Genomic DNA, 22,121 nt, shown 5'->3' on the forward strand with positions numbered 1-22,121 from the left:
CCCACAGCATCTGACGGCTTTGATGTAAATGAAACAGGAAGCCAACGCTCTCTGTAGTGAACTGATGTGCAGAGAAAGTGAGATCTGTAGAGATGGGATTCAATTGTGGGAACTTTGTGGGTGTTAAATGAACCTGCTTTGGAGAGCTGCCAAGGGAGGAGATGCAGGAAAATCTGATGAGAGATACCAGGCATGAGAGTTAATTGTGTTTTGGAGGTTGGAGAAAAAAAGCTAAAATTAAACCATTATCAAAGAAAAGCCTTGGACAGTTTGTTTTAAAACAGAGTTAATGGCTGGAGCCTGCAGAAAACCTAATTAAAAGGGAAAAGAAAACAAATGAGGTTTAGGACTGTGGCAGTGCATTCAGAAATAGTTTTATATATGGATTTTCAGCTGTTCTTTGCTTTATTTCTGTGACTAAAAAAGCCATTATGGCAAAGTACATTAAAAAGGTTTCTTAGTGAGGTAAGAGCAAGGTGTTTTGTATAGGGTTGCAGCACAAAGCTCCACTGCTTATTTTGGTCATCAGAAATGAGAGCTAGAAAACAGATTTTTCTCTCAGAGGTCATTCTGAGGCAAAGGGCCTGGCTGCTCCTAGCCTCAGGTCACAGCAACACAGAAAGATTGGGGCTGCCAACAAAAACAGATCAGAACACAAACACTACAACTGCCCTGAGGTGGGATGTATGTACTATTTTTTTCCTCAGCCCTGTGCCTATGGATGGCAGTTATACCGTCCAACTTTATATGTCTGTCCTTCAGATGTTTACATCTAAACACATCACCCTGACCTACCTCTATATCTAAATAAGAGATGGGCGTTTCAGAGGTGTGATTCAGTTGGCCTAGATATCTACTTTAGGAGGATATGAATCACACCTTTAAAATGCTTCTCTGCACTGACTTATTAAAGGAGTCCAGAAAAATAGCTTTTGTGTAACTATATTCACATTTGGTCAGCTTTAACACAACCCTGTGAATCACCTGGAGAGGTCGCCGAGCATGGATTTGAGCTAGTTTCTGACTTTTTCAGCAATGCAAACCTTAGGGAGAAGCAAGGATAGCTTCTCTCTACTGCAGTGCTCTCCACTTTCTGTGCTCAGTGGGGGCTGAAACAGTTTCCAGCAAAAGTTAAGCCAAAATTTGAGACCTTATGAGTCCCTCAGTTGCCTAGAAATACCTCTCCTGTTCAAAAATGTGCCCACCTTCCTATTTTGGCCCTACATAAGGCTTACCCTACACCTTTATACTCCTCAAATTCAACCTTATACAATCATCTAGGTCAGCCTTAAGCCTTTGCTTTGAGAAATTCATATGAGAACTTTGCTGGCATAAAGATTGCTTTGGTCTATGCAAAATCTACCTACTGATTGATTCTTCTTTATGCAAATCAAGGAGAGAGGTGTTATAACTGGTTATCAGAAATGTTTCAAGTCACTCGCTATTACACACAAGTGTAATTTTATTATCTTCAGAGCTGTTCTTCATGTTCTAAGGAACATATTAGAGCACCAATGTCATTCATAGATGACTGCTTCATTAGCTGCTCTAAATCACCATCTATTCCAAGCCTTCCATAGAGATGAAGATAAATGATGGTTATTTCTGGCTGCACCAAATCAGGGTGAAATAAGAAACAGAGGAATTAGATATAATGAAAGACCAGCAGCCTATCTAATATACTGACTTGTCTCTAGTACTGGCTAATATGATCTTTTTCAAAATCAGGCAAAAATAATCTTTTAATAGTGAATGATAGAATTAAAAAGGCTTATCCCCAAATTTTATTGCAGATCTTGGGCCAGTGTCTCTTGGGCCAGGAGACATTTATACCCTTTGTGTTCCTGTCCTAGTTTAAGATCCTTATCTTTCTTCAGTTCTGCCTAACTTTTGATTCAGATGTCCCCTTATGCTCTTCAGATGACTCTCATAAATTCTTCCTCTATCTTCCTGAATCATTGTCATTGCCGCAATATCCCACAGTGGTCTAAGATCTGAAGCAAATTTTCCTGGGTGACAGGACTATACCATTACTAATTACATCATGCCTTCTAAGCTGATGAACTCAAAAAACTTTTTTTTTTTTTTTTTTTTTTAATAAGCATTCAGAGAGCAATTATGAATATTTTCCTCAAACTATTGTTACTAAAATTCATCTTGAGAATCCCAGGCAACATCAACTTGTGATGTCAACTTTATTTTGAAACATTACAGTAGTGTCACATTTAATTTTTTTTTAACTGTTATTAATCCAAGTGTGAATTGTCTCCATGAAAAACAACATCAAGTGAACAGCAATGTAATAAAAATATCAGGAAAAAAAAAAACAACGTTGTTTGTAAATTGTCTGTGGTGAATTATGGACTGATATATCACAATTTTGTCTAACCTATTTAGATGATCAAATATAAAATTATCTCTAGAGAAAATCTGAGGAAGAAAGGAATAGTAAACTGATCTGGTTAGATCCAAATATGCTGATATACCTAAGGATCTCATTTATTGATACTCTCAGAAGTTAAGCATCCAAATACATCTGATGAACAGCTTCTGTATCTTTGAATCTCATCTGTAAAAGCGGATCACCCTTCTCTACTTCCTAGTTGTGATCAATATACTAGAAATACACTCAGGTGTAAGAGCGATGTAGCAAACACCTCCAGGAACAGCTGTGTTCTCCTCCTCCTCTGGAGTGGCTGAGGTTGAGTAGGCCCTATCTCGTCTGCACCTGAAATTTGGGCTGGCTCTGATGGAAACCCCATGGGAGAATGATGATCTATGCTCCCTCCTGCACTGTCAAAGAAGCACCAAGACAAGGCAAGACTTGCGTAGCAGCCACGTAGAGGGTGGGGTGGGAGTCTGACTGAGACCCCTCTGAGCTGCAGGACTGAGCCACTGGAAGAGCTTCAGCCTATCAAGAGAATCAACAAAAGCTTTGCCATTGATTTCAGCACAACGATTTTGCCAGTTCCCTGGGGACACACTGCAAACTGGATCGCACTAGAGGATGCAAGTGTGCAGGCTCTAAAAAGCCACACAAGAGTTAATACAGCCGAGTGTTTGGTCTCTGTAACAGTCACAAAAATAATAAGTGTTTTTTTACCTTTCTCTCTTTTGTCAGGAAGAATTAAGCCACCTGGAATAATTAACTCACAAAGGCTGCTTGTGTAAGTGCTGGCAGACAAGGAATGTTGAGCTAGGAAAGCTTCCATAACAAACCACTTGTATTAAAGAGAAGATTTTTAGCAGATTTGAATAAAGACAAACAGAAAAAAGACAGCAATCATGGAAATGTATGCTATAATCAGAAATATTTGCAGTTAAGATGACATGAAATCTACAGAGAGTGATTTATCAACTTTTTCGTTTATGAACAATTTGTTTTTCTCAGTAGATTTTTCTCTCTTTTCAAAGAGACAAATGCTAATTTTAGTTTTTCTTTCCTTCCTCTCCCTTAATAGTTTGGCTTTCCTTCCAAAGCTTTGCTAGCCTTTTATTACTGTTGTTTTCACCTTGTGTACATTGCACTGCCCACACACTGAAACCTCCACTTGATCTGTGTGCATGGGCAAAGAGCACCAGAAGAGCTGTGAATGATGGCAGCCACACAGAGGGGCAAGCAGCACAGTGGAGCGCCAGGCAGGGGGGAGGCCTTCCATGAGAGAAAGAAAAGTTTTAGCATTAGGAATGCATCTGCAAAGGTAATACAATATGGGATGGGAGATGGATTCTGCTGTCTCTTCTGGGGAGAGGGGAACAAGGTCGTTCACATGGACGGGAAGGGAAGGGACGGGAAGGGAAGGGAAGGGAAGGGAAGGGAAGGGAAGGGAAGGGAAGGGAAGGGAAGGGAAGGGAAGGGAAGGGAAGGGAAGGGAAGGGAAGGGAAGGGAAGGGAAGGGAAGGGAAGGGAAGGGAAGGGAAGGGAAGGGCTCACATGTGCATGTGGGGACCATCTTCATCTCTGGGATGCTGCAATGCCAGAAATGCAGTTATGAGTTAGAATAGAGAACTCCTGTAGGGAGCTCCCTTCCTTTTGAAAGGAAATTCTGGACATAGCTTTGACAATTTTTATTTTCTCTGATGGCTTATTAATCCTCTGTGTTCCTACTTGTTCATTTTCCTTTTCTTTCTCTTCCTTTCTGCAAACTACATCCTCCCACATGTAGCAAGTAGGCATTTCTAGATTATTAATGTATTATGCCAGCAGAAAGATTTTCATATCTCTCACAGGTGTTTACAAGAACATCTCTCCAATAATCTATGTTCAGTCACTGTGAAAGTACAGTTTCAGATTTGCCCTTGAAATGTGAAACAATCAATGTTGGCAGCATTTATTCCTTCCTGTCAAATATTTTTCTCTTGTAAACTCTATAAACTATTTAAGAATAATGTCTTATGACAGTGATGCTGCAATCCAATAGGTCCTCCATTGCTTTCTAATTTGTCTTACATTTCTTCAAATCAAGGGGTAGGGAATCTAGAGGATACCAGTGGCAGCATCTGGTTTGATCATCTCATCACTAATTGGTCCCATGATTAGTGCAGACAAGCAATGAAGAAGGTAGCTACAAGCTTCTAATATTTCTAGGTGAGGGCAGCTTCCAGACCATCTGTTACTTGATGTAGCTACTAACATATTCCACTTCTCATCTCTTTTCCAAGGTAACCTCCTCAGAGGCAGGGCAGGATTTTTATGGTTTTTATTAAGGTGACATATTTTTGCATAGTTAACCCCAACTGAAATATTTGTTTCCTGAAGCAGACACCAGTTTGCCAGGAGGTTTGTCTACATACCTCCACTTGCAACATTATCATCCCAGGACGACAAATAATTATTTAAAGTATTTTAATGCTCCTGAAAAGTCCAAGATTATGCACAGAAACTTCAGTTTTACAGTTGACCAATGCAACAGCATAGTCCGAATTTCCCTCAAACATCACTGGACAAACTAACAAAAATATTGAAAAAAATAATAATAATAATAAAAGACATAATGGTGATTACATATAAGAAAAACCCATAAAGACTTGTTTCTCTGAACATGTTTTGACAGTAGTTTTATAAAGGAATTTGTTTCTTTTTCAATCTGATAGATTGATCTCAACCACAGTATGGTTTTGAGGACAAGTTGCTTCCCATAGTTTTATGAAAATAACATCAGCCCATCTATGGAAACCTTGGTTTAGCTCTGAGTTTCCATGAGCACAAGTTATCAGCAAGCATAATTAATTTGCCAGACCATGTGCCTGGTTAGTAAAGTGCATACATTAGTATTATAAATGTTGATCATATCTGATGTTCCTGTTTCTGAGGACAATGTCTGCAGGACTTTCTCCTCCACAGTGATATTCAAATGGCTCTTTTTTCTCACTGTTTGAAGTGGTTGCAGAAAAGTAGAGCATCCAGTTCTGCTAAGTGCTGAGGAAAATCAGAGAGAACTTCCTGGAGCAGGGCTGATACCAGTGAATAAGGAACACAAGATGTTGCTCCACAGAAACATCTCCGTGCTTTAAAGGAAGAATGGTAAAATTATAACCGGCACTGCAAGAGCTGACAGCACAAGGCTGGGTTTGATCAGATGGGCATTGTCCCAGTTCTTTGTATTTTGTGTAGTCTAAAGAATTCCAAGCAAAATCTTAATTCAGTTTGCACTTTAGATCTGCCACTCATTTTAAAAGCCTTATTTGGAAGAGACAAGTACAACCTAGCTACCTGTCATTTGTCTTCTTCAGAGGCTCAAGAGTTCCATCTGTACTAGAAATGGACCCTACCTTTCAGCAATGGCATAAAAAACATGAGACGGAAATCTCTGAAAGAATGATGAAGAACTGAAGTGAATAGTATGGAGACGATCCTCAGTAACTAGACCGTCTGCTGCTAGTCCTAATGCATTTAACTGCAGTGGAGAATACTCTGCTGGCCCTGATGAATATGCGTTAAGTGCCATTTTCAGTACATTACAGCTTTTTAGACAGCTGCTCACTCTTATTGTCTTGCCTGTTGCAGTTTCCTTTCCACTGTCTATCCTGAAAAGTTAAATATAGCCATCTGCAATACAGCAGTCCTGGCAAAGGTACCACTTGTTGGATCTAGTATGTGCTTTTATTCTCGTCAATTCCTCATTCTTTTTGAACCTGATGTATAATCCCTTGTAAATGGGTCCCTTTATGCTACAATTTGGAGCCATTCCATTTGATAATTTATCCTATCATCACTAGTTAACATGATCCCTAATCTCAGTAGCTTTAATCAAGCTTTTTATCAGAGGTACTGCTTAGAGTTGTTTGTATTAATAATAGTTAAGAACACTGACTAGGAGCGATAGCGTCTTCTGTCTCTGTGCCCAGCCTCTCCAGGCGGTGACCTTCTCTCCTGTACAAAGCAGTGGCTAATGAAAAAGCACCTCTACCTTTTCTTGTTTTCAGGTTCACACATCCTTGAACATATACTAGTTTAAAGTTTGTTTGACATCTTAGATCGGCTGAAGGTTGTAAGTAATTTAAAGTCATTCATCTAAGTCAGCACCTAAAATGAAAGCAGTAATGGTTTATTCCATAGGGAGTTACTTGTGAGCAGCTAAAAGTGTGTAACAGTCCATTGCACAGTGCAAAGCCGACCTCAGTAGAAAGTAGATGAAAACCTATACAGAGTTTAAAGGGCATCAGCAAGTATTCATTTTACCCTAGACAGTCAGTACAGGGGCCACTTGTCTTTTTATCAACAGTATCTGATAACATGAAGAAATTAATAATTTACAGAGGGCAGGCAGTACTTTTCCATTGCAAGCTGCGTACAGAGGAAGAAAGAACAGTTGGCACACACGAGAATGCTCCCCACAAGGTCGTTCTGCCTCAGTGCTGCAAATGTGTTTCTTTTTAACCCCTTCATAATCATGAAAAAATGCAGCTCCAATCTATGCATATTTTACCTTTATGAAGTGCAGAAGACAGCCCACATGCTGAACTGCATGCCAGTCTTAGAAGCTGTGCAGTTTTACATCTAGTTATTCCTTGGACCGGAGTTCTTGTGGGAAACCCTGATGCTTTGGGGACAAGCTGAAGGTTTCCTTCAGCCCCATGGAGCTGGCACACCAAAACCTAATGGTTTTTTTAGTGGGTGAAAGAACTGACAAAACCTGGCTTCACTCAAGCTATGCATCCTTTGCCCACCAGCTTTGCCATTCTGCTTCATCCCTCCATGTCTCCTGTAATATGCCCCAGGGCAAGGGACACCTGCAGTGGCTGCTAGATCATTTGATGTACACACATTCCTATGGTCATTGCCAAAACAGATGCACTGTAGCCACCTCTGACCAGCCTTTTCATCAGTCCCTGAGGTTAGACACTGCCTTTTAACATCTGGGGTTACAACTAACCCTGAGCTTTCAGTGGCTCTTTCTTCTTTGGATGGAAATATTTGAGGGAGGAGAAAATGGTCAAGCAGAGCCATGGTGCAAGGATAGCAGTTTGCCATGTCTTCCTAGGAAGCCAGACTAAAATGATAAAAAAGCTCACCCAGACCATACATAAATGAAATATAATGGCTACATACTTGAAAGAGCAGGAAATTATAACATCATGATTCTTACAGAAACACTAACCTCTGCTACATGCTCAGCACAGTCTTTGATTAAATCTGTTAAATCTGTAGTCTATCACACTTCCATTCATGTCGTTAAACACATACCATAAAATGTAATAGATGAGCAATACTGAAAAAGTATTTGAATTTGTATTGTTTGCAGTTATAAAGATTAAATAAATACTTCGAATTTGTAGAACCTGCCAAAAATACAGAGACATATTTAAACTGCAAGATACCCAGTTTTATGCATACACGATTTCTTCATGTTCCTGGTGAAAAAGTTTTTGAAATACCACCCTAAAAATGAGGTGAAGTGGAGAAGAAATCTGAAGGATTCCCATGTATGACATTTGCCGATTTGTTTCTTGATTTTGTTTAATTAAGTCATGTGCATTTCTGGAAGAATTTTTAATGCAATTTTTTTTAACAGTAGCGTGAGAGCAATGTCAGGCATGGAAAATCTGCACTGAGATACCACTCCAAGCAGGACAGGATTTCATCAGGCTCAGTTGAAAACCTCTACTCATGCTGCATGAGTATTCTCAGAAGCACAACCATTTATAATTTTATAATTGGCCAATCAAGACAATTATTTTTTTTTTTCCTTTTCTTTTCTTCCTTCGAGCTTAGTTATTGAAATGTACTTTTGTGATTCATGGAACACTCTTTATGTGTCATTTTTTTTCCCTGATGATATATCAGGTTTCCTTGTAGGCTTTCTGTATATCCATCTTCCTTTTTAGATCGTGGGTAGAGGGAAGGAAGAGAATTATGAAGGTACCAGGCACTGCTCCAAAGTTGAAGCTGAACTAAAGTTTGTACTTAAAGGAGGGGGTTCAGTCTTTTTGCTGTGCACAAAAATACTGTATCACTGCTAAAATTACAGTACTTCTGACTATAAAATGGATTTTCTGAGAATTTACAAGTAAACCCATTAATTAGTTTGAGTTAATTGAAAATAGGTCATTTTGCACCTTCTGTCAGACTTTTATTTATCTTTAATGAATTCTGTTATAAAATACAGACCCTTCATTATTCATATATCATCAACAGTCTTTGAAGCCTTTCCACAGGACATTTTAAAATCAATTATTTTAGGAATTATGCCCCTTTTGCTGCTACTCCTCAGAGCTGAAATTTCTCATTTATCAGCAAGAGATGGGAAAGGAGTAGCTTGGGAGGTCCTCAGGAGGGCTCCCCTCCTCCACAGCTGCCTCCCATCTGGAAAGGCAAAGATGCCATGAAATGAACCATGTATGAATCAGTTCAATCAAATGGAAAATTAAATCCCTAAAATGCCATAATCATATTGTTGTTACTCAGCATCACTACCAGAACTAAGGTCAGGCAAGCAGACCGATGTTTGGTGTCTTAATATTACTACATTTTTTGGAAGCTGAGGGTAGTCCTATATTTCTGGGGTCTAAAATGTTAACTTGTGAGGTGACTCTACCCTTCTTATCATATTTTGCTCTACTTACAAGCCTTTACTCATTTATTACTACATGGTTTAAGAATTCACATCTCCCAGATGCCTTGTACTAAATGTTATGCAAACAAAGAACAAACAGCTCTCCCACCCCAATAAGTTTGCAGTTTAGTTACAAAAGAAGAAATGAAAAATGGTAAACCAAGGGTAAATGTGGGAAAAAGATTAGATATTTTCAACCTGGATAGTAGTCAGTGACCTCAACATGCTACTGGCCACAGCAGGGAGAAGTATTGCCAGTATTGCAGCTTAAGGGCCAACAGGGGAGAAAATGTATGTGAAGTGGATAAGAAATATATCAAAGGTGCAGGAATCTAGACAGTTGGAGATGGACAGCAATATGGTGAAGTGCAAGAAGAAGCATAAATGATGGGATGGTATCCGGCATGAGAAGAGGATTGCCCTTCACACTATAAGGAAATGGATGGAAAGGGAGTGGCTGAGTTACCAGCAAAGAAAGTGGTCTTTCAAGGAAATCAAAAGAAATTTCTTTTAAAGAAAGTGATCAAGCATCACCTTGTTAAACTCACAAGAAAGAAGAGGGAGAAGGTGAGAGGGAAGTGCTGGTCTTTGCCACCCAGTAACTGATGACAGAACAGAAGGCAATGGCAACGAACTGTGCCAGGGGAGGTCTGGACTGGAGAGTAACATTTCTTTACTGGACCAGGATTACAGGTATTGTATGCCCCATGCCTGTTCAAGAGGCCTTTGGATAATGCCCTCATGTCCTGCCCTGGAGAGGTCAGGAAGTTGAACTTCATCATTTTTGTATGTGCCTTCCAATGGTACTATTCTGTTCTGTTCTATCCTATTCTATCCTATTCACAACAAAAATAGCACACACAAAACAAACCCCTGGTTTCCCAGGTGATCTACATCATGTCCACACTGAACCCTGCTACAGAGCAGAGCCACCAGCTCAGATGCAGCACTGGGGTTTCTTCCTCAAGCACTTTCTTAAGACAACACACCCAGAAGCACCAGGCTCTTCTGATGTGTTCTAAAACAAAAGGGAAAAAAAAAAAAAAAAAAAAAGGGAAAAAAAAGGAAGTTGAAACAAATACCTGTAGTCTGAGGCAGCCCTGTCATCCAGTCTGTTAAAGATGCAGATATCAGCCATTGCTCCCCACCCATTCAAGCTTTCTTTCCAAGGGAAATTTGAAGACATTCTTATTTTCGTTCTGAATTTCTTTTTTGTTGTTTTGCAATTCTAGGTCCTCCCACAGACCACAAAACGCAAATTTCAAAGCAGCTGTATTTAAACTCGGTCAAGAGATAATGCAAACAATTTTTTTCAGTTAAAAAAAAAAAAAAAAAAGATAGAAAATTAAAATACACACAGTCGGTGATTGTTAAAATAGTAGATCATCACATAAATTTGCATTAATTACAGAAAAGCTGAAAGTACTTCATTAAATACTCTCATAACACAGTAACCTCTTCAGAAAATTATTTCTGGGATAAGCATGTAAATAATTACATACTCTCTGTCCTATGTAGTTTTATCTGCCTAAGCAAAGGAGAACGGAGTGCTATAGATCAAGAGCACTCTGATTTTTGAGCAATTGATTAAAAAGAACAAGCATTTTAATGATGTTCATCAAAAGTGCTGTACATATATGAATCGTATATTCAAGTATGTGCGCATTTGAATGCCTAAACTCAGTTCAGTATGGAAAAATCAAGTGTATAAATGATATATTGTTAGGAATCAGCACTGAAGGTAAGGATTTGGGAGTAAATCTGATTAATTTCAATATAAATGAGCAACGTGATACTGCATGCAAGTATGAGGATGTAGTTGGTCCATGCAGGTCCCTGTTGCCATAGTCATACTGACAACTTTGTATTCTGTAAGGAGTTTTAGTTTAAAGAATGAATTTATTCATGGTGCAGTTTCAAATTAATCTTTATTCTTAGGAATTTTTATTTCCACAGGATTTGGGCATTTCAGACTAATTAATACTCTTATCCTCATAACTATAGGCTGAAAGAAGACAATTTTCCTTTTGTAAAATGTTGTAATTTCCATAGCTGGCTAATTCCATATTAGGAAGAAAACTCTTAAATTCATGAAAAATCAGAGAGAGAAAGCCATTTTGGAATAACTCGTAGGTTGGAGCCAATTCATCAGGTTCAATGGAGAACCATTTTTTCGCCTGGAGCTTCCATAGTCTGTAACTGAAGGACAGGTATGCCATAGCTGAGGTGAGAATCCCATTTTTCATTTTAGTTCAGTCATACTGGCTGGATCTCTTTGGTAAAAAGTCTGGTGAAAGTGTTTAATTTCAAAAGTGATGAAGAAATGGACGGGTTCTGGGAATAGGTTCCTATTTTTCCATTTCTTCCAATGAAATTGTTATTTAGCTACATACCACTTCTGAGAGTTGGGAATGTGCCATTATCTCTAATTTTTGATACAACCTTGAGGTGAGCAGAGATTATGTATCCCATCTGAGACTACAAAGAATCTACAACAAAACAAAAATGAATTGAGTATCCCAAATCTTGGCCATAGATCTGGCAGACTTTGGTCTCATGGTAATAGGAGGAAAAATATTATAATTACCCACATGACAATTGATGTGGTAGTAACTTTTCTTCAACAACGGGAGAAGATTTCCATATTTCCAAGTGGTAATGGAAAACCTACTTTGGCTTTCAACCATGCAGGTTCTTCTGTTCTTCACTTCTGTATTTTGAGTCAGCTTGCTATAATAAGAAGGGGTTACTTATCAGAATGTTTGCCAATGTGTTTGGTAAGACAACAATGGGCAAAGTGCTCAGCCATGAGATAACTAGTGTTGGTTGGAGAAGTTAATTTTCAGAATGACACTTTCAGGCATCACCTTAAGAATTTCAGTCCTGAAGGATGAGGGGTAGGAGGGAGACAATCCAAAACCATAATGAATGCTTTGGAAAGGGAAGGTATCAGAGCATACTTAGTTTGTAAAAGCTCCTTACATATCTCAGCTACAGTAGTAAGCACTCAAAAACTGTACATCATACTTTCTACTTTTAACCAAGAAATGCGTCTCTAGCACATTTTCCTCCTTAATGTGGGAAACATCAATGTGCATCATTCATCTGTGTATTACTCCTGAAGTGACTGTTTGCCTCCTTCCTACCCATAAAAAAATTTTCTCTTCTTCTGGTAGTGTTGGTCCCAGCACTCCACTAGCGAATGAAACCTCCTGGCTAACATTTATTTCTAGATAAAAACCCAGTTCTGTTGGATCTTTTCTCTCCCTCTCCTAAAAAACAAGTAAACACTTAACTCAGCTGAATTGCAACGTAACAGCTGACTGTGCAGGCCCATGCAAATCAAAATGAAATCTTAAAAATGCAGATGTAGTCATCAGAGTGCTAATTAGTGATTTGGCTGCTGCCTCTCCACTCCAGATCTTCACTTTAATTGTAAAACACAGGGGGAGGAAGTATCCTAGGGTCATATTCCACCTGGTCTTCCCAGGAAAGTGAGCATAAAACACTCTTTCTGTGCCTGGATAGGATCCATGCTGCCTCTGGGAAAGCAGGACTGACAGATCCTCTGCCTCCAGGAGGGAAATACCTGCCCGAGGGCCCCAGCCTATGGAGGTGTGTGAGCAGAGATCTCAGTGGCAAAGGGAGGTGCAAACACTTTCTCAATGTCACCAACAAGAGCAAGGGTACTGAGGCCACCTCTCCATGTGTCCCTCTCTCTTCATCCACCACTTTCTCCTTCACAGCCATGGTCAAGACATTCCCTTAGCTTGACTCACATCGTTTTGGCTTTCATTGCCCCTTTTTCATGACACTTTTTTTTTTTTTTTTTTATGTTGAAGAGATATCATGATTACTACATAACCATCATTCCAGTTTTGTAACCACCTCTAAAGTTAGTGAACTTCTTCAAGTCAAGACAGGAAAGACATCTTCAAAACTAGTATAATCTAGTGATTCTAGTGTTACTGTAGCCATAATGTTAAGACTCACAATATTTGCATATAAAACATGCATAACAGATGCATTAACTCTTACCAGTCTTCGTGCAACCATGACAAAAACTTTACCCACATCATGAAAAAATAATTTCAATTAATTAAAAGATTTACCTGAATATATTCATTGTATTTGACCTGTACATTGCCAGTTTTCTCTGTTTATTTATATCTTGCAATATAAACGCCTTCATTATCAGTTATCTGTTTATAATATGACATCAGTTCTTAAATTATTTTGTTCTTGAATATGAAATGTTCTTATCTTTAGAGACATTTTCTTAGTCTTTATGATTGGGAAGAATATGAAAGCTAAATTTCTAAAGACTCAAAAACCAGGAAGAGAGAGGTTGTTATTATATAACTATTCTTATGGCAATGGTGAGAGATACAGGTAAAGCTGTAAATTTGATTAAGTTGCCCTACATTGTTTATAAAAAAAAAATAAAAAAATTAAAAGCAAAGAATTAATCTCCTCCTTAAGTGAAAATCAATGTACTTTTAATGGTACCTCTATAATTAAACTCTTCTAAGTCTGATGTTCATTTAGACTATGACCATTTTATGTCACTCTGGTAATACAGGAAAGTCTTAAAGATGTTGCAAAAGGGACAGAGAATAATAACAATTAGAGCCCATACACTTGAATTATGTAGCTCTAAAAAGATATGTCCTCATTTTCAGGGCTGCAGAGAGAATTTCTATTGAAGTCAAGTAAAAAAGAAACAGAAAAGAGTAGAAGACAGATTCCAATAAAAGCACTTGTCAGATCAGCTCTATTAATTAAGCATAAAAAACAAAAAACAAAAAAAAAAAAAAAAACACACAGATTAGGGACGCTTTAGATAGTCTTAAATCCTCCTCAGACAAAACTAGTGGTCACAAAAATCTTATTCAGCAATATGTGAGAGAAGTTTCTTCTTGTCTAAATAAATGTTTCATGTTCTCCAGACAGCACAGATTGTAGACCTCTGTCTATGTATGTCTGTGAGTGATTTTTCTAACTGAACTTTTCTGAATGTGCAACATTTGGAACTCGATACACACATACAGCAAGCACTCACACAATACATGCCCGATCAATATTTCATGTTTACAAAATGATTTTTTTTCACCAGACAAACACTTTATCTCCTCTAGTCCTTCATCCTCTCTGTCAAATCCCTAACACAGAAAAGTCATTTTTAAATTAAGAAGTCATTTCTCTCTCCTCTTAGATACAGTAATAGTTTTCTAGTTGCTATGTGTTACAAATGGCATGACTCAGTGCATAACAAGCCCAGCAATCAGCAGACAAGTGTCTCTTGCTTTGCTGTTGTGCACTGACATTTTTGTGCCAGTTTTGCCAAGCACCCTGTGGCTTTCCTGATCTTGGGTACTGAGCTTTTGATCAACGCTGGGGGAAAATGAAGGGGAAAAATAAGGGATCTGAGATCTTAGCTTGGGGAAAAAAAAAAAAAAAAAAAAATCTCCGCCAAGCAGCAAAGGAGATAAAATACAAGTCTACTGTAGTAGCAAAGGAAGTAGCTTCCTACAAATTTCCTTGCAAGATCAACTACAAAATCTTTATGTGGTAGGTGAGACAGACTTATCAAGATAGAAATGATTAAGATTTCCCATGATAGAGACAAACATTACAAATTCAGGGCAGACTGAGCCACACACTTTGGATCCAAGGTTTGCTCAATGTAATATGCCACACTTTATGATTAAACAGTTGAGTGGGTGGGTATGCTGGTTGAGTTGTTAGATAGAAAACAGGTCCCCTGCATGCTCCTGAAGCTAGTCCAAGCCTGTGGTCTCTGTTAGAGAACTACAGGTCCTACGGTAGCACTCAGCAAAACTGATTATCCCTGGGACTGTGCTTCCAGTATTTCAATATGGGTATGCTGTAACACATGGTGTTGTAAATGGGCTTTTTCAGCAGCAACTTATTGGGATTTCTATAATATCCCAATAAACATTGAGCCTGACTGCTCCTCTACAGTATTTTACACCAAATCTCAATTGCAAATTTCAAGAATACAGTACCTGATACAAAGTCAGATTGCAATAATGTTCTTAATTTGCCCAAGGCCTCTGTCATGTCTTAGAGCATCTTGCTACAGAAAGCAGCTTAAAGACAAAACCTGTGAAACACAAAATCTGTAAATTTTAATGCTTGGGTTTCATTCACATGATAGTGAAAGACTGCATTTTATAAGCAAGCCCTAAAATCATTAACTCCGGTTCTTTTTTTTGCTCCTCCTCAAAATTGCAGTACTTATTTACTTTGAGTTTTCAAGGAAACCTTTCAAGAGAAAAAGTCTTTAATTATAATTTTCAGTATCCACCTGATACAGAGCTAAGTATTGAAAATTATCTATATAACTATCAACTGCCATGAAAACTATGTTACTTTTAAATATGGCCTCCAAAACAGAGATAAATAGGAAAGTCACAGAACTGGAGAAATCTGAGTTTGCTAAGAGGTTATACTTTGATGCACCACAAGAACAGACCATCATGAGATAGTTCTGTTATGAAGTTTTCTTATTTATTTGTTAACTTGCCCCTAATATCACAAACTTTATGGAGCAAACAGGGTAAACTTACTTCATGCTCTGGTATTTGGTACCATAATCTCATTCCATAGAAATAAGTAATGGCATTGAAGGGGAATTCAGAATACTTCAGAAGGGTCAAAATATGTGATGTTTCTCCTGTAAAGAGTATATAACTACCGAAGGAAGGAAGCAAGGAAGGAAGAGAGAGAGAAATGATCACTCTTCCATTCTCACAGCAAAATTCAGACATAAAAGTTTAGGAAATAAAAAGTGATTTAGGTTTTTTAATGGTATTTTTATTCATTCCAACCTACTTTTTTGGTAAACATGATTTCTTTAATCTCTTTTGAAATAGGCCCATTAAACCTAATACACTTAACATTATGTGATCAGAATAAATTGGATCTATAGAGTTAGACCCTCTAATGCAGAGTCATAAGGAAAAACTATAATAAACTAAGCCATTAATTCACTGCATCATCACTTCTCAGTAGCTAAATACTTGGGTGGTATAAATTTCTGTTGCTTGTTTTATTTGCCTTGGATGATCTTGCTGGCACAAAAAAGCAAAAGAGCAGTGCAAAGTTTTTGGAAGTTTTCTGATATCTATAAGAAGATCCTTAAAAAAATCACAAGTTATCATTTGACAGTTAAAAATGATACACATTTTTACAATACCTTGTAAAAGGTATTGTATAAAATTGATACAATTTTATACAATACCATATTCAAAAATACAATTCAAAAAAATTGATACAATGCCTTGTGAGGCATTGGAACAGGCTGCCCAGGGAAGTGGTGGAGTCACCATCCCTGGAAGTCTTCAAAAGACGTTTAGATGTAGAGCTTAGGGATATGGTTTAGTGGAGGGCTGTTAGCGTTAGGTTGGAGGTTGGACTCGATGACCTTGAGGTCTCTTCCAACCTAGAAAATTCTGTGATTCTGTGAAATAATAAAAATTGATTCTTGGATCAGATGTTAAACTTCCTTTCTCATATTTTCTATTTCCTCTTCATGACTATGAATCAGTCACCTGTACTGACAGAGAATGCTGACAATTCTTGCTTAAAACAAACAAACAAACAAAACAAAACAAAAAAGGCAAAATCAAAAAGGGGTCAGTAGAACTGCTTCAGAGAGCAATCCCTCATTCTCTTTAGATCAGGAAAGCAATGGTAGAGGAATGACAGGCAGGCTGAGATGGAAGGCTGTGGAATGATGTATCTGGGTAACATGTTTAGGTATCTGGCTATATTCCAGCTACAAGGAGAATACAATATTATTTGGGTTGGAAGGATTATTTGTGTGGGTAAGGTTCAGCCCTAGATTGCAGGTCACTGGATTGGTAACTCATTCTGGAATGTACACTGGATAGAATCCCATATTTATTATTTGGGCTATTGGATGACTTACTTGGTCCCAAAAGTGAGGCACTTATGAAACAAAGAAACATGAACAAACACTTAAGGCCCTAATTTGTACCTTCTCAATGGTGACCACAGACATTGGTGTTTGGGAGAATAAATCTCCTCTCAGCTGTAATGCTGAAATAAACTATGTAATAAATCTAGATTTGGGGAGAAATCTTTATCTTACATTATGTGTTTCTGTGAGACTTGCACTGTCTTCGCTCAGTTATCAGCTCTGCTACATACAACCTTGGGACTTAGGACTAGTGCTCTAAGGGCTGCAGCTGTTGTGCTAACTGCTGTGGTGCCAAATTTTTAGACTAATAATGGAAGGAGATAAGTCTTTTCTCTGAAAAATTGCAATTAAAATATATAAAGGATTCTGAGATACTGATGCCGAACCTAATTTTTCCAAAGCAGAAGGGATAACTATAAGACTATAGCCAAATCATGGCAGCTGATGTAGGATGACAAGAGGACAAGAAATGTCCTCCAATTGTCTCCTATTAAAACTCTTCCACATTATATAGAATAATATTCATTAAGGTGGAAGAGGAGACCAGGTGTGATTATGATTGCACAGAGCCCTTTCTGTGGCACAGAGATCCAAGATTCCAGTCTCTGCTCCTCTTCTGTAATTTTCCTCCAAAGTAATTTTGCAATTATCACTCAATATCATTGAAAAACTGACCTCTGTCTGATACCACAGACCTCTCCCTCTACAGTATATAATACTTTTACAGAAGTGTTGGAAACACAGCTCTGGCAGTTCCTCATTGTGCTGGGAAATTTGCACAATAAAGATGAAATAACACCAAGTGGGGATAATTTACTACTTTTAGTTTGACTCATGGGTGTGCAAGCAGTGATGATAGGCATGCAGAAGTCACTGTGTGAGTATTCGTCACACTAATTTTCTTGCATGCAAGTTTTCTTCTCTTCTGGAGACTGTAAAAGATGAGTGACATTATTTTTTTGTTTTGTTTTGTTTTGTTTTTTTTGTTGTTGTTTGTTTGTTTTTTCTTTGTAGTTTTTTGTCATTATATAGTTTGGAAGAAGCTGAGCATCTGTACTTCAAATGACCATGAAAACAGAAGGTGGATGGGAAGCTGTGAGGTGGTAACAGACAAGCATCAATGCATGTTCAGTAGAAACATAAATGATGAGCAGTGAGGGTCCTTTCTGAACTAAGCTGGCCCACTTTTTCTATTCTCCTGCTGACAAGAGAAGTGTCAGAAACTTTCATCAAGTCTGACTTCATTCAGGGAACATCAGCAGGAAATTTAGCAAATAATTAGCAGTCAGAGTTTACTGTGAAGAATAAAGTTGCAGGGATATATTTTCTGTCTTAAGGTAGAGGCTTGATAATGAGGACTTCCAGTCTGTCAGTCTGTCGTAAAAGTCACAAATCTGTTTTCCCATGGCTTCTCTTTCTGTTAGTCTGAAGGTTACAACTTAAAAAAAAAAAATTCTGGGCTTGATTTTTGTTTTTCGTATGTGTGTGTGTGTTTTTTTTTGTTTGTTTGTTTGTTTTTTTCACTTTGATGAGGACACTCAGCATGGCTAGTCTAATTATTTTCTTCCCACTGTCTCTATTGCCAGCCAAAATAGCAAGTTTGCGTATGTAATGGTCTATACAAACTACTTACCCTCTCCACCCTGGCAAACTGGATCTTTTCAGAGCACAGCTCCAAAAAGAGGTCAGGTAAGAAGTCAAGCACCCACAGCTACCATTAAGTCGCTAGCAAGATAAAAGTATACATTGTCTCTCAGGACCAGACCTTCTACATACAGCTCAAAGTTTGATGCTTGAAGTCCTGCCAAGCACATCACTCTCATAGCTAAACCTCATTAAACATTAATTGCTTGTATCTTGCACCCAGATCTTACTAGGAGAAGTAAACCATGGCTCAGTACAATTAAAGCCACATGAGAAGTGGGATGTTGTTTGTGCTCTGCTCTGCTCTCCGAGACCCTACCTGGGTGCTGTGTTCAGCTTTAGGGCCCCCAGCACAAGGATATGGAAATATTAGAACAAGTCCAGAGGAGAGCCACAAAGATGATCAGAGGGCTGGAGTCCCTCTCCTATGAAGCCAGGCTGAGGGAGTTGGTGTCATTCATCCTGGAAAAGAAAAGGCTCTGGGGAGACCTTATACTGGCCTTCCAGTACCTAAAGGGAGCTACAGGAAACCTCAGGAGGGACCCTTTGTCAAGGGGTGTACTGATAGGTACAGCTAAAAGGCTTTAAGCTAAAAGAGAGTAGATTTAGATTAGATGTTTATGGAAAATTCTCCACTATGTGGGTAGTGACATACTGGAACGGGTTGCCCAGAGAAGTTGTGGATGTCCCGTCCCTGGAGGTGTTCAAGGCCAGGCTGGATGGGGCTTTTGAGCAACCTGCTCTGGTGTGAGGTGTCCCTGCCCATGGCAGGGGGGTTGGAATGAAATGATCTTTAAGGTCCCTTCCAACCCAAACTATTCTGTGATTCTAGGATTCTGTCATTCTATACGTCCTAAAATCCCATTCATTTATGATGGGACAAAATTTCCTCAAATATGTTTACACATATTCTACACATCTACTGACATAGCAGACCCCTGAATTATGATACCAAAAGCATAATAATGACTACATATGTCTATGTTAGACCCTTGCCTAGGAGTTAATGGGCTATTTATAGAGTGAATACCTATGTACAAGGTTCATTTCTCAGAAATTTGAGAGCAATTTGGTTTAGGTTTTGTCTAAGTTACAGAGAAATACAGTGATAAGCTTACTGGGATGGTGGGGTTGCCTGGAAAAATTTGCTCCTGGGAGTATGTGGGACATAGAGCTATATAAAGGGGGGTTTTCTGAGGATTATAGGGATCAAAATTGCAATCATTGCACAAGAACATCTGAAACACATACATCGGTGTTTTTCACACACATAGTAAAGGATAGGCCTTGCACTTTGAACTGCTAAACCATGTTTTTCCAGTGGTAACAAATGAAAATTACTGCTTAAAAAATAAAATAAAAGAGTTAAAATCAAGATATATTACTTTTTCCACTTTGCACTCACATTAGCTTACTTTTAAAGGATGGAGTAAAAATAACAGCTTCAAATAAAAAAAAAAAAAAAAAAGGCAATTAATGTTATTACTGTTCAGGACAAAGTCAATTTTCTCATTAAAATAATTTACTCAATATATTACAACTATTTAATTTTCTAATTTTGATGATAGCAAGAAGTAGGACAGGAAAGGAAATGCCTGCATGGGACAAAGGAATCAACCTTGCGTTGGTGGCAGCTGTGGTTTGTGCAGTACCTCCTGTCTCTTCCAGAAGCACTATTACCTGCATTATATTCAGCATTTGCCTTCTCAACATTCTTTGTTTCCTATGGTGTCATTCACCTGAGGATCTCAAATGCTTCACGAACAATTAAACCAATCATCAGTAATTCAGCGCTGGAGGGCTTACTCCCTGCTTACCCAAGCTGCCAGCCTTCAAGTCCCCACTTGGTCAGTTTTTAAACCAGAGCTGGCATTCTCAGCATGGGAGATGTTTCCTGCATACAACTGTAATGTTCCTTCACCATTCTCCTTCAATCCTTCCTTGAAAATCACCTTTGCCAAGATGTCAACAACATTAAAACAAAACATAAATTTGACAAATGGGTACATGGATGGATCACAAGGGCTCCTGTTATACCAGCCTGTCATACACTCCTGAACCTGCTGTACCCAACCATTCTCTCCCTTCTTCTTCTTGGATTATGAGATCCTTCAGGTGCATTGTGGAGTCTCCCTCCTCAGAGACCGTCAAAAGCCACCTGGATGTGGTCCTGGGCAACCTGTTCTGGGTGGCCCTTCTGGAGCAGAGGATGGAACAGATGCCTTCCAGAGGTCCCTGCCAGCCTCAGCCGTTCTGTGATTCTATGGGATTTTTGTTTGATTATTTATTTGATTTTTGGGGTCCATGTCTATTAACTGTTAATTAGCCTAGGTCTATGTACATAACTGCAGATTGTTAGGTACTGTGATATTGCAGATATTATAGAAATAAGTAATAAATATAACATGCAAGTAATAAATCTAACATGTGAATGATGTCCCTACATGTGAGGAAATGAAAAGCGAAGCTCTTAGTTAACTTACTGAGTACTTAATCACACAACTTTCTAGTATACTTAAGCATACCCAATATAGCTGAAGCTGCGATTTCAGTCATCAATTATGGAATGTATAATGGTCATTTTTAATATTCTCAAGGCCAGTCTATTCATGTTCAGAAAACCACTCTCTTTACATGAGAGAGAAGTAAATGATCCCTTGGATACAACAACTTTTATCAGTAATATAATATATTTCCTAGGCACATACTGCTGGAGCATTGAGGCCCAGAGGTATCATCCAGTGAAGTGAATGGAAGGACTCCCATTGAATTGCTGAGAGTGTGAATCAGGGATGAAGCCAGTTAAGGGAACCAGACATTGCTTGACTAGCACAGCATTTATGTGAGATGCCTCACTTGTTTTGAAAATTAGAAATCCAGGAAGGGGAGGATGATTGCAAAAATGTCCCATTCTCTCCTGAGTTTAAATCAAGACTTGACTTCTTTATTTGCTTGATTAGCAGGGAGCAAGTAAGCGGTCACAACTCTGATATCCAGAATGGACAGGAATCTGAATGTTCAGGTAGTCATATATCAAATGAGAAAACTGGCTTCTCTTATTTTAAACCTTGATCTACTAGAACTGAAATGAAAATCTCCATTGGTCACAAGCTTTACGATCACATATCTTGTACTTATTTTTCACCCTATTCATTAACTTGTTTAGAACCTGAATTCAATGGGAATTTCAGCAATGACTTCAGTGAGAGCAGTGTCAAACCTTTAAACTTCAGTACTTTTAGATGTGTATTTTAAAAGCCATCCAGAAGGGAATCATAGGAAAGAAACTGTTGTGATTTTACCTTTCTTCAAAGCTCAGGAGAAAAAAAAAAATATATACATATATTTTTTATATATATATTATATATATATATATATTATATATATATATATATTATATATATATATATATTATATATATATATATATATATATATATATATCTGTATTTA

General features: G+C 38.2%; 1 long non-coding RNA gene across 1 annotated transcript; it reads left to right on the top strand.

Moving 5' to 3' along the window:
* The first annotated feature begins 3,602 nt into the window (after positions 1–3,602).
* Positions 3,603–21,970, top strand: LOC309877276. The gene is made up of 3 exons (XR_014317342.1): positions 3,603–3,701; positions 18,612–18,714; positions 20,238–21,970. It is a non-coding gene; the product is annotated as an uncharacterized lncRNA (long non-coding RNA).
* The last annotated feature ends 151 nt before the right edge of the window (positions 21,971–22,121 follow it).

The sequence above is a fragment of the Aythya marila genome, assembly GCF_965140915.1.
Source record: "Aythya marila genome assembly, chromosome: 4".
Lineage (NCBI taxonomy): Eukaryota > Metazoa > Chordata > Aves > Anseriformes > Anatidae > Aythya > Aythya marila.